The following is a 15,630-nucleotide window of genomic DNA, read 5'->3' as shown; positions in this document are numbered from 1 at the left end:
CGCGCCCACTTGCACCCCGGTAGACGCACGCTCCAGTATCTGCTCGCCCAGCAATACTGGATACTCGGAGTCCATCGCGCGAGGCAACGGGTCCTCTCCGATTGTTACGGGTGTTTCCGAGCGAATCCTCGCACCCTCCAACCCCCCATGGCAGATTTGCCGGTCGAAAGGGTTGGCGCGGTCAAACCGTTCTCGATTAGCGGCGTGGACTTCGCGGGTCCGTTTGCGATAACCCCCCGCCGAGCTCGAGGAGTCTTTTCATTTAAGGCATATTTAGGCCTGTTCGTATGTTTCACCGTCAAGGCGATCCACCTGGAGGTCGCGTTTTCTCTGTCCACGGATTCCTTTCTCGCTGCGCTGCGACGCTTCGTGGCCCGTCGCGGACGTTGCTCCCTTTTACACAGCGACTGCGGCACCAATTTTGTGGGAGCATCGCGAGAGCTCGAGCGCCACATGGGCCGCGCGGCTTATCGTTAAATACCGATCGTTTAATTCCGAATTTCGTTCGCGTCATGCAAAAATCAAAGTCGTGACAGATAGTGATCATCAATATATATTGATCGCAGAGAGCTGATGTCGAGGAGATCTTTAAGAAAGATCGAGAAGATCTGTAAGAAGGAAAGTATATCCAAAATTGCACATGTATGTATGTAGTACGTATATGCTGTATTATAAATTGTAAAAGTTGAAGAGAACGAGAAAGTGATCTGTAGCGCAATTTGTATTGTATTGTAGTGTCACGTTCTGTTTGTTGTTCGTTCGTTTTTTGGTCAATGCTCGAAGTTAAAACTCGATCGACACACTCTTTGTCAGTGCTCAAAGCCAAACCGCCACACTCTTCGTCAGCGTAAAAGCCAAATTTACTTTCGAGAATTAATAACGATTATTACAATTTCTAAGAACAACCCCGTAATGGTCACGCCTTTCGGCAGCAAAAGTACCAGTTTGCCATACTTTTCGTCAGCGCCCAGGACAGATCGCCACGCTCTTTGTCAGCGAAAACTGTGAGTCGAATCTCAGGAGTGATTGATTAAGAATTTTAATACGAGATAAGATCCCAGATTTCAAGCTTATTCCCTTTTTCAAACTTATCTTACCTTTATTCTTTAGATTTTAGTACTTAATACAAATTGAGTTATGCGTGAAGCGTGGTCTTAAAGTATAAAAGTACAGGGATTAAGAATTAAAGTATTTTAAATTGTTATTCTATTCACTGGCAAAATAAATTTATCATTTTGTTTACAAGGATTAAGCCCCAGAATCGAGCGCGAATGCTCGGATTTGAACGTATATAGTCAAATGTCGGAAAGTGACTGTCTGGAATTGAATAAGAGTTAGAAAAATGATTTAAGTAACAGAGCCAAAGTCCAAAATTATGTGACTAACAAAGCCGAAGCCAAAAACGATGTGTCGCTCCGCGGCGTTCTCCGCCTTTTTTATATCCGAAAATAGCCAGAACTCCCTGCACGAGATTCTCACCACTTCCTACGCGTCTTAAGGGGGGAGGTTTTCTAGAAGTTTCTAGAAACGTAGTTTTGGGCCCTATCTGGCCCCGAGCCTAACAACGGCCGTCCGATAACCGTAGAATAAAACAAACATTTGTATTGACTCGAGCGTTCGCTCGGAATTCCGAGCTAGCGTGCGCGTCGTCTAAAAAACGTTCAAAAATTTCAACGTGTGTTGTCCGAAATTTTAGGATAAAATTTTGTACGTAACAGTAGGCAATTATGCTAATTAGTTGAATCGAGTACATATATTATTATCCATTATTATGATAGACGTTGATTTTATACCATGGTGTCTGAAAATATTAATTATTTACAAAATTAGCAATAACAACAAAATAAATTTTGGTAAATATATGTACTATAATAGTACCCTCTTCGATCAATTTTTTTTTAAATTTACAAATTTCGTGTATTTTGTGTAGTAAAAAAAATTCTGAGAACGGGGGAGGGGGGAATTATCGCTCATGTTTTGTTTGTTTCTAATTAATACTTAAGATGACGATGTCAGTAAGTAAAGAAATAATAATTGAAACGATAATTTATGGATATTTATTTTGCTTCTTATTTCAATTAGATCATATTATGTTATTTACAACTTTAATATAGTTGTGTTCGATATATTATATTTAGTAAAACAAATTAATAACACTCCTTGCTTGCATTTCAAGATGTAATTAGTAATACAAATACATGGCTCTTTATTTGAAAAATGTTTTGGGACGAAAATTTAAAAAATCACAATTAAAGCAGACAACAGTTTGTGCTTTTGGTTAAAGCAGAGAATACCCTGTATTTATGCTTTCTACTATTCTCTGCTTTAACATACATAGATTGTAATTTAAAAAAATATAATTGAATAAGGTTGTAAATAACATATGATTTAATAGTAAGAAGTAAAACATATGTATATTCATAAATAATTATTTCTTTACTTTCCGACATTGTAATATTTTAAGTATTGTTACGCTCGTCGAGTAAGCTCGCCGCCGTAACACTATCGCGCACTCCACACTCGCGCACGTATTTTGCGAAACTCGCAAAAGGAAAGAGAACTCAAAAGAACTTAAGAAATGCGTTTATTCTAAGCTCGTAAAACAGAACGCGTGCGGATTCCAAAAATCCGCCAAACAGAAAATCAATAAATCCATAAACAAACTCCCGTTGTCAAGGAGCGCGCTTCACAGCTTTTCCCGACTTCTCTACTCAGTGTCCAGCACGGGCGTAACATTGTCCCCCTTTTCTTAAGTTGTCGTCCCGACAACTAGAGGAAAGTTACAAGCAGTTTCTTTCTCTTAGATTTCCGGGAACTTGAAACGCTTCCTGCTCTACCTCGAGCTAAGCTGCGAGTTAACCAGCTTCGTTTCTTCTCTCAATCCAAAAACGCTTCTTTCCACGTGTAAACCTCTTCAACGTCGGCTTTCCTTCTGTTACCAGCGCTATCCTCTTGAGAGTCTTCGGACTGGAGGGGGAAACTTTCGTGGACCCTGCGTCTCGCAAGACTCCCCAGTCCCCGCTTTGGCATTTGCCCTAAGTCCCACGGAAAAACCATGATCAAAAACCGTGGACAAGGCGGTCTTCTTTTAGTTAATATCCTCGCCTGATGTTGTTCGGCACCATCTTCCCGGAGAAGTAGCTGAAAGTAACAACAAAAGAAAAATATTTTTTTCTTAAAAAAACCTAAAAACTAATTAAATAAATTGAAATTTTTTTTGGGCTTTGCGCTCCGGATGAAAATCGTAATTCGAAAGGAATTACCTCTCATAAAAAGTAGCTAATCTATCTAAATGAACGACTTTGTTCTTATGCCGTTTAGACCTACGAATGCAATAAACTACATCATTTATTCTTTTAACGACTTTAAAAGGACCTTCCCAATTACTTTGTAACTTAGGAGTTATTCCTATTTTTCTTCGAGGATTAAATAACCAGACTTTTTGCCCAGGCTCATAGCATAATTGTCTATCTTTCCGATCATAAAGTGCCTTGGCTTTTTGAGACTTAATTTCCATACGTTGACATACAATGTTATGAATGAGATCCATTTTTTCTTTCAAGTGACGGAAATATTCTCTTTCCGAAGGAATAGTCTCAGAACCAGGAGGATGTCCGCGAAGTAGATCCAAGGATAATCTTAACTCCCGACCTAAATGCAATTCAGGAGTAAAACCAGTAGTTTCATGTTTAGAAGACCTATACGCCAACAACCCTAATGGAATCCAACGATCCCAATCTCGTTGATTTTCAGCAACAAACTTTGCCAGATAATTCAACAACGTCTAATGTTGACGTTCCACCTGACCATTGGATTGAGGGTGAAATGGAGTAGTTCTAGTTTTTTTAATTCCCAATAACTGAGTTAGTTCCAAGAATAATCGAGATTCAAAATTTCTTCCTTGGTCAGTATGTAATTCCGAAGGAATGCCGTATCTGGAAACCACTTGACTCAAGAAAACTTCCGCAATCGTTTTAGCCCTAATATTTCCAAGCGGAAAAGCTTCCACCCATTTTGTGAAACAGTCCGTAACCACCAACAGATATTTATTTCTCGAAGAAGAAGTTGGAAGGGGATTAAGAACATCCATTTGAATTCTTTCAAAAGGCGCCCTGACATTGTAAATTTGCATAGAAGACTTTCCTTTATCAGATGGCCCTCTCTTTGAAACGCAAACTTTACAAGTCCTACACCAATGTTTAACATCCTGCTTACAGAAAGCCCAATAAAAATGTTTCCGGATCTTCTCTAAGGTCTTATTGACACCAAAATGGCCACCTGTGGAAGAATCATGAGCTTCTTCTAAAATTCGCGAAATCATTCCTCGAGGAACTATAGTTTAAAAAACAACGGAACATAAATTTGGAGACTCCCATTTCCTACACAAAATCCCGTCTTTAATCACCAGGGAATCCCATTGGAGCCTTAGCAGTCGAATCTCTCTGAGCTATTTCTTGACGAAGAGGTTGCCTATTCTCCTTTTTTCCACGATAAATTTCTACAATTGAAGGGTCCTCCAATTGCATTCTTTTCCAGTCCGCAGATTCAATTTCTTTGAAGATTATTCTTCTAACATGTCCCCTTACAATACTTTCTTCCCCCATCTCCACTTTATCACAATATCTGCAGTTTCCTTCCGCACATGAACGCCTAGACAACGCGTCAGCGTTTGCATGCACCTTTCCTGCTCGGTGCTTGATTACGAAATTAAATTGTTGTAGGCGTTTCATCCAACGTGCTAACTGCCCTTCTAGATTTTTAAAAAACATCAACCAGCGTAACGAAATATGATCCGTTCTAACCGAGAATTCACGTCCATATAAATAGTGATGGAAGGTCTTCAAAGCCTCCACCAAAGCTAACAGCTCCCGACGAGTTACGCAATAGTTTCTTTCAGACTTGCTCAAAACTCGACTATAATAAGCTAAGACCCTCTCCCTACTATTTAGAATCTGAGAAAGTACCGCGCCCAAGCCGTGATTTGAAGCGTCAGTATCAAGAATAAATTCCCCTTTTTCTATTGGGAAAGCTAAAATAGGAGGAAAAATTAAGTTTTGTTTAAGCTTCTCAAAAGCTTCTTGACAACGCTCATCCCACACAAATTTTCTAAAATTCTCAGTTAAAGAAAATAATGGCTTAGCAATAAGAGAAAATCCCTTTACAAATTTCCTATAATAAAAGCAGAGTCCCAAGAAGCTTCGCACTTGCTTCCTATTTTGAGGAATAGGCCACTCTTGAACGGTTTTAATTTTCTCCAAATCAGTGGAGATTCCTTTTTCTGAAACGACATGGCCTAAGTATTTCACTTCTCTCCCGAAGAAAGTACATTTTTTTGGATTGAATTTTAAATTTGCACCCCGTAAACGAAGAAATACTTCCCTTAAATTTGCCAGCATTCCTTCGAAAGTTATACTATAGATAATGACATCATCCAAATAAACCATACAGATCTTATTCAATATCTCACGAAGAACCTGCTCTATCAATCGCTCAAAAGTAGCAGAAGCATTACATAATTCAAATGGCATTACAGTAAACTGCCATAAGCCATTTCCTATAGAGAAAGCCGTTTTCTCCCTATCTTGAGAACGAAGCTTCACCTGCCAATAACCGCTTTTTAAATCTAAGGCGGTGAACCAGGAATTTCCGGATAAACGATCAAAAAAATCATCTATTCTGGGAATAGGATAAGAATCTTTTTCTGTAATGGCATTGAGCTTCCTGAAATCGATACAGAATCTAATCGTTCCATCTTTTTTTTTTACTAAAACAGCTGGAGAAACCCAGGCGCTATGAGATTCTTCGATGACACCACGTTGTTTCATTTCGTTTAAAATCTTTTCCACCTCTTCTCGCATATGCAGTGGAATTCGCTTAGGAACCTGTTTAATCGGAGAAGAATTTTTCACCCTAATAACATGCTCAACGACGGAGCTATTTCCTGCAACCACATCTTCCGAAAAGACATCTTGAAACTCGATCACCAATTCAGCAAACTGCTCCTTTTGAGAAGCGTTGAGAGTTTCGGAATTTTTCTCAAAGAATTCCTTAAGAAAAAAAGGAATCCCCTTATCAAAACTACAAATTCGGGAACAGAAAAAGTTTTCTTGACTCTCTGACACCGTTTCCTCAAAAACCGAAGAGAAAACGCTTCCTACCCCTATTTTTGAAAGAAAGTCCGCTCCTAGAATACACTCGTCTTTTATGGCCGCTATGATTACCGGAAAATTCAAAGAAAAATTTCTTATTTCGATTCCAACCACCACTCTATGTTTTACAGGAACCGTTTCTCCCGTTGGATAGGTCAAGAAATATCTCTCTACAGGAGTGGGTGATTGCAAAGAACTTAACAAATCTTCCCTAAGTACTGACACATCGGAGCCCGTATCTATTCTAAAGACGCAAGTCCGGCCATTAACTCGGCCGCGAAAACAAAAATCACTTAACCCGCTACTTATCCTACTTAATTTCGCAGGGCCTTTGCACTCCTGAGCCGAACATGCCCCGCTGAACTCGGCTATTCCAAGTTTCCCTTCTTTTCGGTAGTTAGAGAAGGGCATTCCGACCGAAAGTGCCCTTTGGCACCGCACTGCCAGCACTCGTTTTCCTCACGCCCGAATCTCGTCCTGAAACCCGAATTCTTCTTAAAATTTGCAGAACTCTTTCCATCTTTCTCATTCCCCGCCGATTTAATGTCGTTCCCAGCTCTGCCTTTTCCGAAATCTCTACTTTCAAATTTCCGCAAAAAACTATTCGCTTAGATGACTTTTATTGCCATGGCCCTCTCTATGGCGGCTCTCAAGGAAGTTAATCCCTCTAACTGAAGAGTTTGTTTTACGAAACCGTCAGAAAGCGCCGCAACGAACTGGGCGCACGCAATCTTATCCCGCACCTCGGCCGAGCATTCCGAATAGGCTAAACGCGCTAGACGTTCTAAATCCGCTCCCAAAACGGGCAGATCTTCTCCGAAAAACATTATTGGAGGGACTTAGCTGATCTACAGCAAGTTGCTCCTGAAGACGTGCCACCGTAGCATCGCGTTCCTTCAGGCGAGCCTCCAACTCGCTGCGGAAAACTGTTGCTCCTGCTGCTCCAGCCGCCGCTCCTGGCGCAACTTTTGAAGCTCCAAGTAGACAGCTTCGAAAGCACCCGCCTCTGCCTCCGTCGCCCCCGCATCCTGCGGATAGGTCGCGCCCGCCTCCGTTGTTGCCGACGCCGCGGCCTGCGAACGGGTCCTCGGCGGGGTGTGCGTGGTCGTCATCCTGTTCGGGATACTGCGTTCGTCGCCTCGCATCCCGGACGAGCCCCCAAAATGTTACGCTCGTCGAGTAAGCTCGCCGTCGTAACACTATCGCGCATTCCACACTCGCGCACGTATTTTGCGAAACTCGCAAAAGGAAAAAAGAACTCAAAAGAACTTAAGAAATGCGTTTATTCTGAGCTCGTAAAACAGAACGCGTGCGGATTCCAAAAATCCGCCAGACAGAAAATCAATAAATCCATAAACAAACTCCCGTTGTCAAAGAGCGCGCTTCACAGCTTTCCCCGACTTCTCTACTCAGTGTCCAGCACGGGCGTAACAGTATGTATGTATGTAATGGGTACTTTATTTGCCCCGAAGGGGCCTTAAAGGGCGTTTTTGAGGAACGTACCCAAATCTTCACATCCTCCCTTCCAATCCTCCTTTTCTTCGACAAACGGCGTTTTATAGGGACGTACCCAACCCTGTACAAATCTTGAATAATCCATAATCCACCGAAAGAAACTTATCAATAATTTATAATAACAAAATCAGAATAAAAAAATCAAAAACCAAAAATTCAAAGATCAGAAAAACAAAAACATAAAAAAAAAAAACAAAAAAACATTGAAAAAAGGAAGCTTCTATGTGCTCGTCGAACTTCGGCTCCTCATCTTCCCTTCTCAGCCGTCCTCTCTCCTCGTCTTCCTCGTTGCCTGCTGGCCTTCCCTTCTTCCTAATCGGCCTTTGTTTTGCGTCTCTCCTCATCTGAATCCATTAGCAGGCTCTCTTTTAGCCTGCTTGCTATCTCCTCCTCCGTGGACATCTTTGGTCTCCCGCCATCCCCCTCCCTCCTTTCCTTTCTCTTTTTCTTCTCCTCTTCTTCCTTGAGTCTCTTCTCTATAGACTTATTCTCATCCATCTTTACCTTCAACTTACTCCCTACCCTCCTCCTCGCGTCCAACACCCTCCATATTTATCCTCCTCGCTTCCCAGTCTCACAAGCATCGTGAGCCAATTTCCTCTGGCTCCTATCACATTTATTTCCTTCGCTTCAATTCTGGTCTTTAGTCCCTCTGAGAAAAGCTGCTTCACCTTTTCCCAGTTCGTTCCATTTTCTGTCCATCTATTTCTTTCTACCCTTATTATTACATTCTTCTTCCTCCACTCATTATCATCATTCCTCCTCTCCTCGTCGGACCACCATTTTGTATTCGCAAGCCTACCCGTGCTCTCCTCGCTGTCATCTCTCTTCATTTTCCCTGTGCCCTGTTCTATCCTGCGTATCTTCCTTCTCAGGCTCTCGATCTCCTCTATTTGGTCCCTTAGCTCTTCCTTCATCCCTCTTAACATCTCACTCGATTGTTCCTTGATTAGCTTCTCCAGTGTCTCCTTCTCCACTATAACTCTCGCTCTGCACTCCATCCTTTCCATTGTCACGTGAACTCCCTCACGCTGACCTAGTCTGTAATTAAACAATTGTCTATTACCTCTACCAAGTACCCTCCTTTTCCCTTTACTTGTTCCCGCCCCGCTTTATCTCCTCTATCGCTTTCATCCACTCCTCCCCCTCTCCCTGCTCGCCCAATATCTTCCCCACCACATCCCGCCAGCTCTCTCCGTCCCAACTTTCCCATCTTATACACACTTCCCAGACATGTTCCCATGTCTCCTCTTTCCTCTCACACATCCTGCACTTTCTGTTATCCTCTTCTCCTTAATATAATCCTTCCTTAATTTCGTTGCCCAGTCTCAATCTTGCGATTCTACTCCATCTTGCTTCCTCCCAACCCTTCTTTAGATAATCCCGAATCCCGTCCTTCCTTATAATCTTGCACCACTTATTTGATTTTGATTTCATGATCTTTTCCATCCTTTCCCGTCTTTGCTTGAGTCTCTCCCTATTTTCCAATACTTCCTCTTTAAACCCTTCCTCTTCTCCTTCTTCTACCCCAATTTCCTTTAAGTAGTCTTTTCTCTCCTGCTCCCAATTGCCTATTATCTTTCCCTTCTTCCATCTGTCTTTCATTTCTTCCAGGCATTTCCTCGCTATTCCCCCTCCATTGCCCTCTTCTAGTTTCTTTTTGAACTTCCATGCTCTCTTGCTTGCCCCACCTCTCATCTTCTCCCTCTCCATTTCATCTCTAACCATGTATCCTGGAGTCCTCCAATTCAATCCGAAAATCCATCTGAGATATCTCTCGTGTATCCCTTTTACCTCCCTTCTTTCCTTCCATCCTCATATTTCTGCCCCGTATCCCATCACCGTCCATATCAGTGTATCGCCAGATCCTTCTTTTCCAGTCTTTTTTCCACATCCTCTTTCCTATCCCCCATACCTCTTTCATTACTCTTGCAGCTTTCCTTCTTCTATCTTTAATGTGCGCCTCCTGCTCTCCGTTTGCCTTCAATGTATACCCCAGATATTTGAATTCTTTGACCTCCTCCAGCTTCTTTCCCTTCCATCTCCAGTCATATTTCTTCCTCTTCCCTCCTCCCTTTCTAAATCTCATTATTTTTGTCTTCTCTATACTCATTGTTAGTCCTTTTATGTCTAAGTATCTCTCTAGCCTACATATCATAGCTCTCATGTCTTGTTCCTCTTCCGCTAGCACTGCTATGTCGTCTGCGTACATTAAACTGTAAATTTTCTCTTCTTTTAGTCTTACACCCCCCCATCCACCTTTTTTCATGAACTCCTCTATGTCCGCCACTAATAAATTAAATAATATTGGGCTTAATGGGCAACCTTGTCTTAATCCCTTTGCCGTCCAGAATGCGTCTCCTCTTTCTTTTCCCCTTTTCACACTGCTTTAAGTTTCTCTTAGCATTTCCTCTACCCTGTCTATTAGTCCTTGCTTCACACCTCTCTCCTTCATTGCCTTGATTAGGACTTCTTTATTTACTGAGTCAAATGCTGCCTTTAAGTCTACGAATAGGACTGTCATCTTCCCCTTCTTATATCCCAGTTGTCTGTTTATCAGGTAGTTCAGTGCGAATATCTGATCCATCGTTCCCGTTCCTTTTCTAAATCCTATCTGATTGTCTGGTATCAAGTTCTTCGTTTCTACTTTCTTATCCTTTCTGCTAACACCGCCGTGTATATCTTGTACATTGACGACATGATCGTTATTCCTTTGTAGTCCTTCACCTCTCGTCCTTCCCCTTTCTTCATTATTGGAAATATCTCACCTTCCTTCCAGTGTTCCGGCCATCCTTCCCCCCTCCACACCCGTTTACATATTTCCCATATCCATCTCACCATCTTTTCTCCACCAAACTTCCAAACCTCGTTCGGGATCCCGTCCGAGCCGATTGCCTTCTCTGTTTTTAGCTTCTTTATTACGTTTCTTACCTCTTCCAGATCAATATCTTCCTCCTTATGTCTGATCCCTCCTCCTTCTCCTTTCACAACCCTGTTCTCCATCCCACCCATTAGTTCCATAAAGTATTCTTTCCAATCTTCCATCTTTATCTTTTCGTTTACCCTCTTTCTTTTTTTCCTTACTCTGCCTATCAATTCCCATATCTTACCTTCCGTTTTCGCTTCCCCTATTTCTCTTGTCATCCTATCTTTTTCCTCTTCCTTCTTTTTTTTGCACAATTCTCTGTATTCCCTCCTACCTCCTATATATCTTTCCACCTCTCCAATCCCTTTCCTCCATTTTCTTAATTCTCTTTTGACTTCTCTCATTCTCTCCTTACATTCTACGTCCCTCCATCCTCGTTTGCTCTTATTTGCTCCTCTTCTTTTCTCTTTTTTGATCTCATCTAATACTTTTCTTATCTTCGACGTTCCTTCCTCTATTTCATCCTGCAGCTCTTTATCTCCTTCTATTTTCCCTAATCTCTCAATGAATTGTGTTCTTCCTTCTTCGTTCCATATCCCTCTTTCTCTAATCTTTTCCTCCTCTTTCCTTCCCTGCATTCTCTTTGTAGTACCTCTTATCCATAGTATTAAAGAGTGGTGGTCTGAATCTACCTTTTTACCAACTTCTAATCTTTTCACTTTTTCTCTTATATTCTTATCTCTTAAAATGTAGTCTATAACTGTTTCACCTTTTCCTCCTGTGTATGTGTACTCTCCTTCCTCATCTCTTTTAATGCCTCCGTTTAAGATCATCCATCCTCTTTCCTCGATAAATTTAAGAAGTGTCCTGCTATCCTTATTCATCTTCTTGTCTTTCGATTTTCTCCCTCTTTCTTTCCCTCCTCTCTCGACTTCTTTTTCCCATCCTCCCTCCTCTCCCGTTCTCGCGTTAAAATCACCACCTATTATAGTCTTTACCCGCAAATCTCCCTCCTCCATGCACTCCTTCAAGCCTTCTAACTTCTTTTCCATATTTTTGTTAACGTATATTCCTATTATTCTCCAGGTTTCTTCTCCTACTCTTATCTTAACCTCTAGTTTTCCTTCTTCTCTCATTTATCACTTCTAACCCACTTCTAATTTCTACCAACATGCCTCCGCACGCTCTACCTTTCTTATTGCTCCTGTTCGCTAACTGTACTCTCCAACTGTATTTTTTTGGTAACTTTTCTTTTACCCTCTTCCATCCTTTTCCATCCAACCATGTCTCTATCATAACTATTACATCCCACTCCCTTAATCCATCCCAAAGGTCCTTGTCTTTATTTGTTATGCCTGCTACGTTCCAGAAGGCCAACTTCCATGTCTCCACCCCCTCCCTGTTTTCTCTTACCCTTACCTTTTCTTATTCCTCTTCCTTCTCTCTATCGTTTCCTCCTGTGATTTCCTCTCCCTTCTCTCTCATACTACCTTTTTCCTCCCTGAAAGCAGGGCACTGCCTTTCCTCTGTTCTCTTTTCCCCTTTCCTTCTTCCCTCCTGTGACTCCTCCCTCCTTCTCATGTTTTTTGCGTTTTCCGACTCCCCGACCCTCTCCTTTTCCTTAAGCCCTACAAAAGTCCCTCCCCTTCTCTAACCCTCCTTTACTCTTGTTCCATCTCCATACTTTGTTGTCCTCCCATATCCTTTGATAACCAACTGTGACTCTTTTTCCTTTCTCTCTTTTCTCCCTTGCCATCTTTATTATCTCTGTTTGTATCCGCCTTTCCTCTTTGGTGAGATCGTCATCCAGAAAACATTCGTACCTCTTTCCCAGTTCCTTCCTATTCTTTATAATATCTCTCTTGGCCTCCCAACTTTTACATCTCAACAACCTCCATCTATTGTCTGCATATCCTAGTTCTTGTACTTCTTCGAAGCTCCCTTCTGTTTTGTTTAATTCCTCCATTAACTTCTCAAGTCTCTCCTTCTTTTCCCCGCCATTTCCTAGCTTCTCCTCCTTCATAATAATATTGTTTTTCCTCCTTCTCCTCTCTGCCATCTCCATGTTTCTTTCTACCTCCTTCATTTTCCTCAGCAATTCCCCACCTTCACTCTCCTCTGCGTCCTTTACCTCTATCTTCTGTATCTTGTCCTCTATCTATTTTTAACCCTTTCCTCTAACGCATATCTCTGTTTTTCCCAATTTTCTTTGCTCTTCTTCAATTCCTCCCTTAATCCTTTAATTTCATTTTTTATCTGTTCTTTATCTCTTTTCCTATCTTCCTTATCTTTTTCTCTCTCCCTCTCTTGCTCCTCCATTTTCTTCAATATCTCCTTTAACATCTCCTCCGCCGCCATATATCCTTTATTCTCTTTCTCTTTTTTTATCTTATTTGGCGGTGATCTGTAAATCCTTTTTGTTTCGTTGAATCTTTCTATAATTTTTTTCTCTGCCCTAGCGGTTGCTTCCTCCTCTATCTCCTTTCTTTTTCTTTTCAGTAAGAGATCTTTAACCGATCCCAGGCTGTCCGTTCTTCCTCTCTGTTTGGCGAGTTCCTCCGCTTTCGTTGGTCTGCCTCTTGTTTTTTTCTCACCCTCTCCCTCTTTCCTGTTTCTTTTATCTCCCTGCTGTTCGCTTTCTGTTTCTACTTCCCTATCTATCTCCATCCGCCGTTCCTTACCTTCGCTTATCCCTCTTGCTTGTTATTTATCCTATAGCCGCGAGCGAGCACTTACCGCAGTTATGCCTTCTGTATTCACACTAGTCTATGCTCGCACGCGCGCCACAGCCTACCATTCGGTCAACCCTCTATCTACTTTTTTACAGTCTATGCCGTAACGGCCACCTCTCTCACGTCAACTTTCCTTACCTTTTCTTCCTTTTCTCGTCTCCCACCCTTCTCTACTCTGTCAACCTCGCATTCTCGCACCTCCACTCCTCCTTGCTCCGCCAACCTCGTCTCCTCCAATCTTTTTCCAACTTTAATATCTCTACTTCTTTGCCTCTGTCAAAATCACTCCTGTTGCTATCTACGCACACGGCCGCCAACCTTGTAATATTTTAAGTATTAATTATAAACAAACCGAACATGAGCAACAATTTTCTTTCTGAGAATTTTTTTTACTACCCAAAATACACAAAATTTGAAAATTTTAAAGGAATCAGAGAACGTGCCGTTATTCTACATATTTACCTAAAGTTTTATTAAATTAGCAAATTAATAATTAGTTACAAAAAATTACTAATTACGCAAAAATTAATAATATTTAGGTAGAAGTAAATTACGTATTACTTAAAAAATTGGTAATTTGTCAGAGAAAAATTTCTAGTTAGGTACGTGAAAATTAGTATTTATGCGAAAATAAATTAATTTTTTTTTACAAATTGATAATTAGTAGAAATAAATTCTTTATTAAAATAATTAATTCTTCTTCTTTTTCTTAGTCGTACACTCTTGACAGAGTGGTCGTAGTTATGAACTGCATACCGATTCCGCCGCAGCTCTTGCAATTTGCCTCCATTTGTCTCTATTTGTGGCACTGCGAGAACATTCTGTGATAGAGCATTTTGTTGTAGATTTTATGAGATCAGTCCATCTAGTCGGGGATCGGCTGTGCGAGCGTTTGCCGTCTACTCGGCCCTGTACTACTATCTATAGGCGCTCTATGGAGTCCTCATTACGTGTGATGTTTCCGAAGTACTTCAAGACCCGTAGCCGAACGATCGACGAGAGCCTATGCTGTATGTTAAGCTCTTTTAATATGGAGGCGTTGGTACGTCGTTCGGTCCATCTTATTCTCAGGAGGCGTCGCCAGCACCACATTTCTAAGGCGTCTATTTTTCTGCGGTCTGGTTGTCGAATCCTCCATGTTTTAGCTCCGTATAGGAAGATGGGGAGGACAAAACACTTTATTAGGCAGACTTTTGTATTTTTGGTTATTTTTCGGTCTTTCCAGATTTTTGTGAGTTTGTCAATTGCCGACCTGGTCATGGCACAGCGTCTCTTAATCTCTTCCTCGCATTCTCCTTTGTTAGTGATGGTGGAGCTAAAGTAGGTATAGCTGTGTACAACCTCACAATTCGCTATACTTCTAACATCAAGTCTGTTATCAGCCATCCAATCTACAATCATCATCTTGGTTTTGTCAGTTGGAGGCTTGTTATTTCCAGGAGTTGAAGGAGGTTTAGTATGTCTTCCTCAGTTGATGCAAGAAGAGTGGTATCGTCAGGATATCGCAAGTTAGATATCAGCCGTCCACCCATGGATACACCCTTATCCCATCCATCTAGGATAGTTCGCATTATGTACTCCGTATCCATTTTTAAAAGAGGCGTGTTAACTGAATGAATTTCGTTTGTATCGAAAAATTGAAGCCTCTTTTCCGCGATGCCGATTGGTTATCTCGATGCGTTGTGTGCGAGTTATTACTTCGTATCGAATGTCGTCTATATCGTTTTAACCTTGTCACGTGTCAATATGTGTATTGTGGCCGCAGGGGGAAGTAATCCGCGAAGTCCTTGGGCCTAACGCACCTGCGGCATTACCGAGTTCACTACATCGCGGACATAAACACACAGTTACACATGCACTCATACATATGTACACATTGCAGTGTCATATAGGGTGCGTTCCTTTTGGGCGCTCACGCGCTGTAAGCATTGCTCTATCTTCGTTTGATATTCAATGTGCAACGAAGATAGAATAATGCTTACAGCAGCTTACAGCGCGTGAGCGCCCAAAAGGAACGCAGCCATAGCCTTAAAATGGTGTTGACGGCACTTTAATTTCCCTCATCCGAGGGATCTAACCAAAAAAAATGTGTATTGTGAGGGATGAGTGATTTGTTGCATTTGGGCTCGGAAATCTTTGACGTGTATAAACAGCCGTTACAGGGCGATCACAATCACTTCTATATTCGCCAAGGTTCCGGTCTGCAGGGTCAAGCAGTATTTAGAACGAAACTAACATTCCGGCCGCATTCCACTGAATCGTTTACGCACAGGAAGATGACTTATGTCTCTGGTCGATAGGTCGCAAAAGATCTCTGGCATCTCTTCTCGAGTAGAAATGAACCCAGACCAGAACAGATACGAGATGA

General features: G+C 41.7%; 1 protein-coding gene and 1 long non-coding RNA gene across 2 annotated transcripts in view; both read right to left on the bottom strand.

Annotated features, from left to right (window-relative positions):
- Positions 1-15,630, bottom strand: part of Trp (transient receptor potential) — a 207,921-nt gene that overhangs the window by 156,397 nt on the left and 35,894 nt on the right. The window lies entirely within an intron of this gene.
- On the bottom strand, positions 2,481-8,760 carry LOC143905686 (uncharacterized). Its single transcript, XR_013259290.1, has 2 exons — positions 8,467-8,760; positions 2,481-3,141 (listed from the first exon to the last, which is right to left on the bottom strand). It is a non-coding gene; the product is annotated as an uncharacterized LOC143905686 (long non-coding RNA).

This window comes from Temnothorax americanus, unplaced genomic scaffold (assembly GCF_048541705.1).
Source record: "Temnothorax americanus isolate GAGA-0224 unplaced genomic scaffold, ASM4854170v1 Scaffold65, whole genome shotgun sequence".
NCBI classification, from domain to species: Eukaryota; Metazoa; Arthropoda; class Insecta; order Hymenoptera; family Formicidae; genus Temnothorax; species Temnothorax americanus.
Note: the sequence above shows the minus strand (reverse complement) of the source record. Positions and strands in the feature narration are given on the sequence as shown.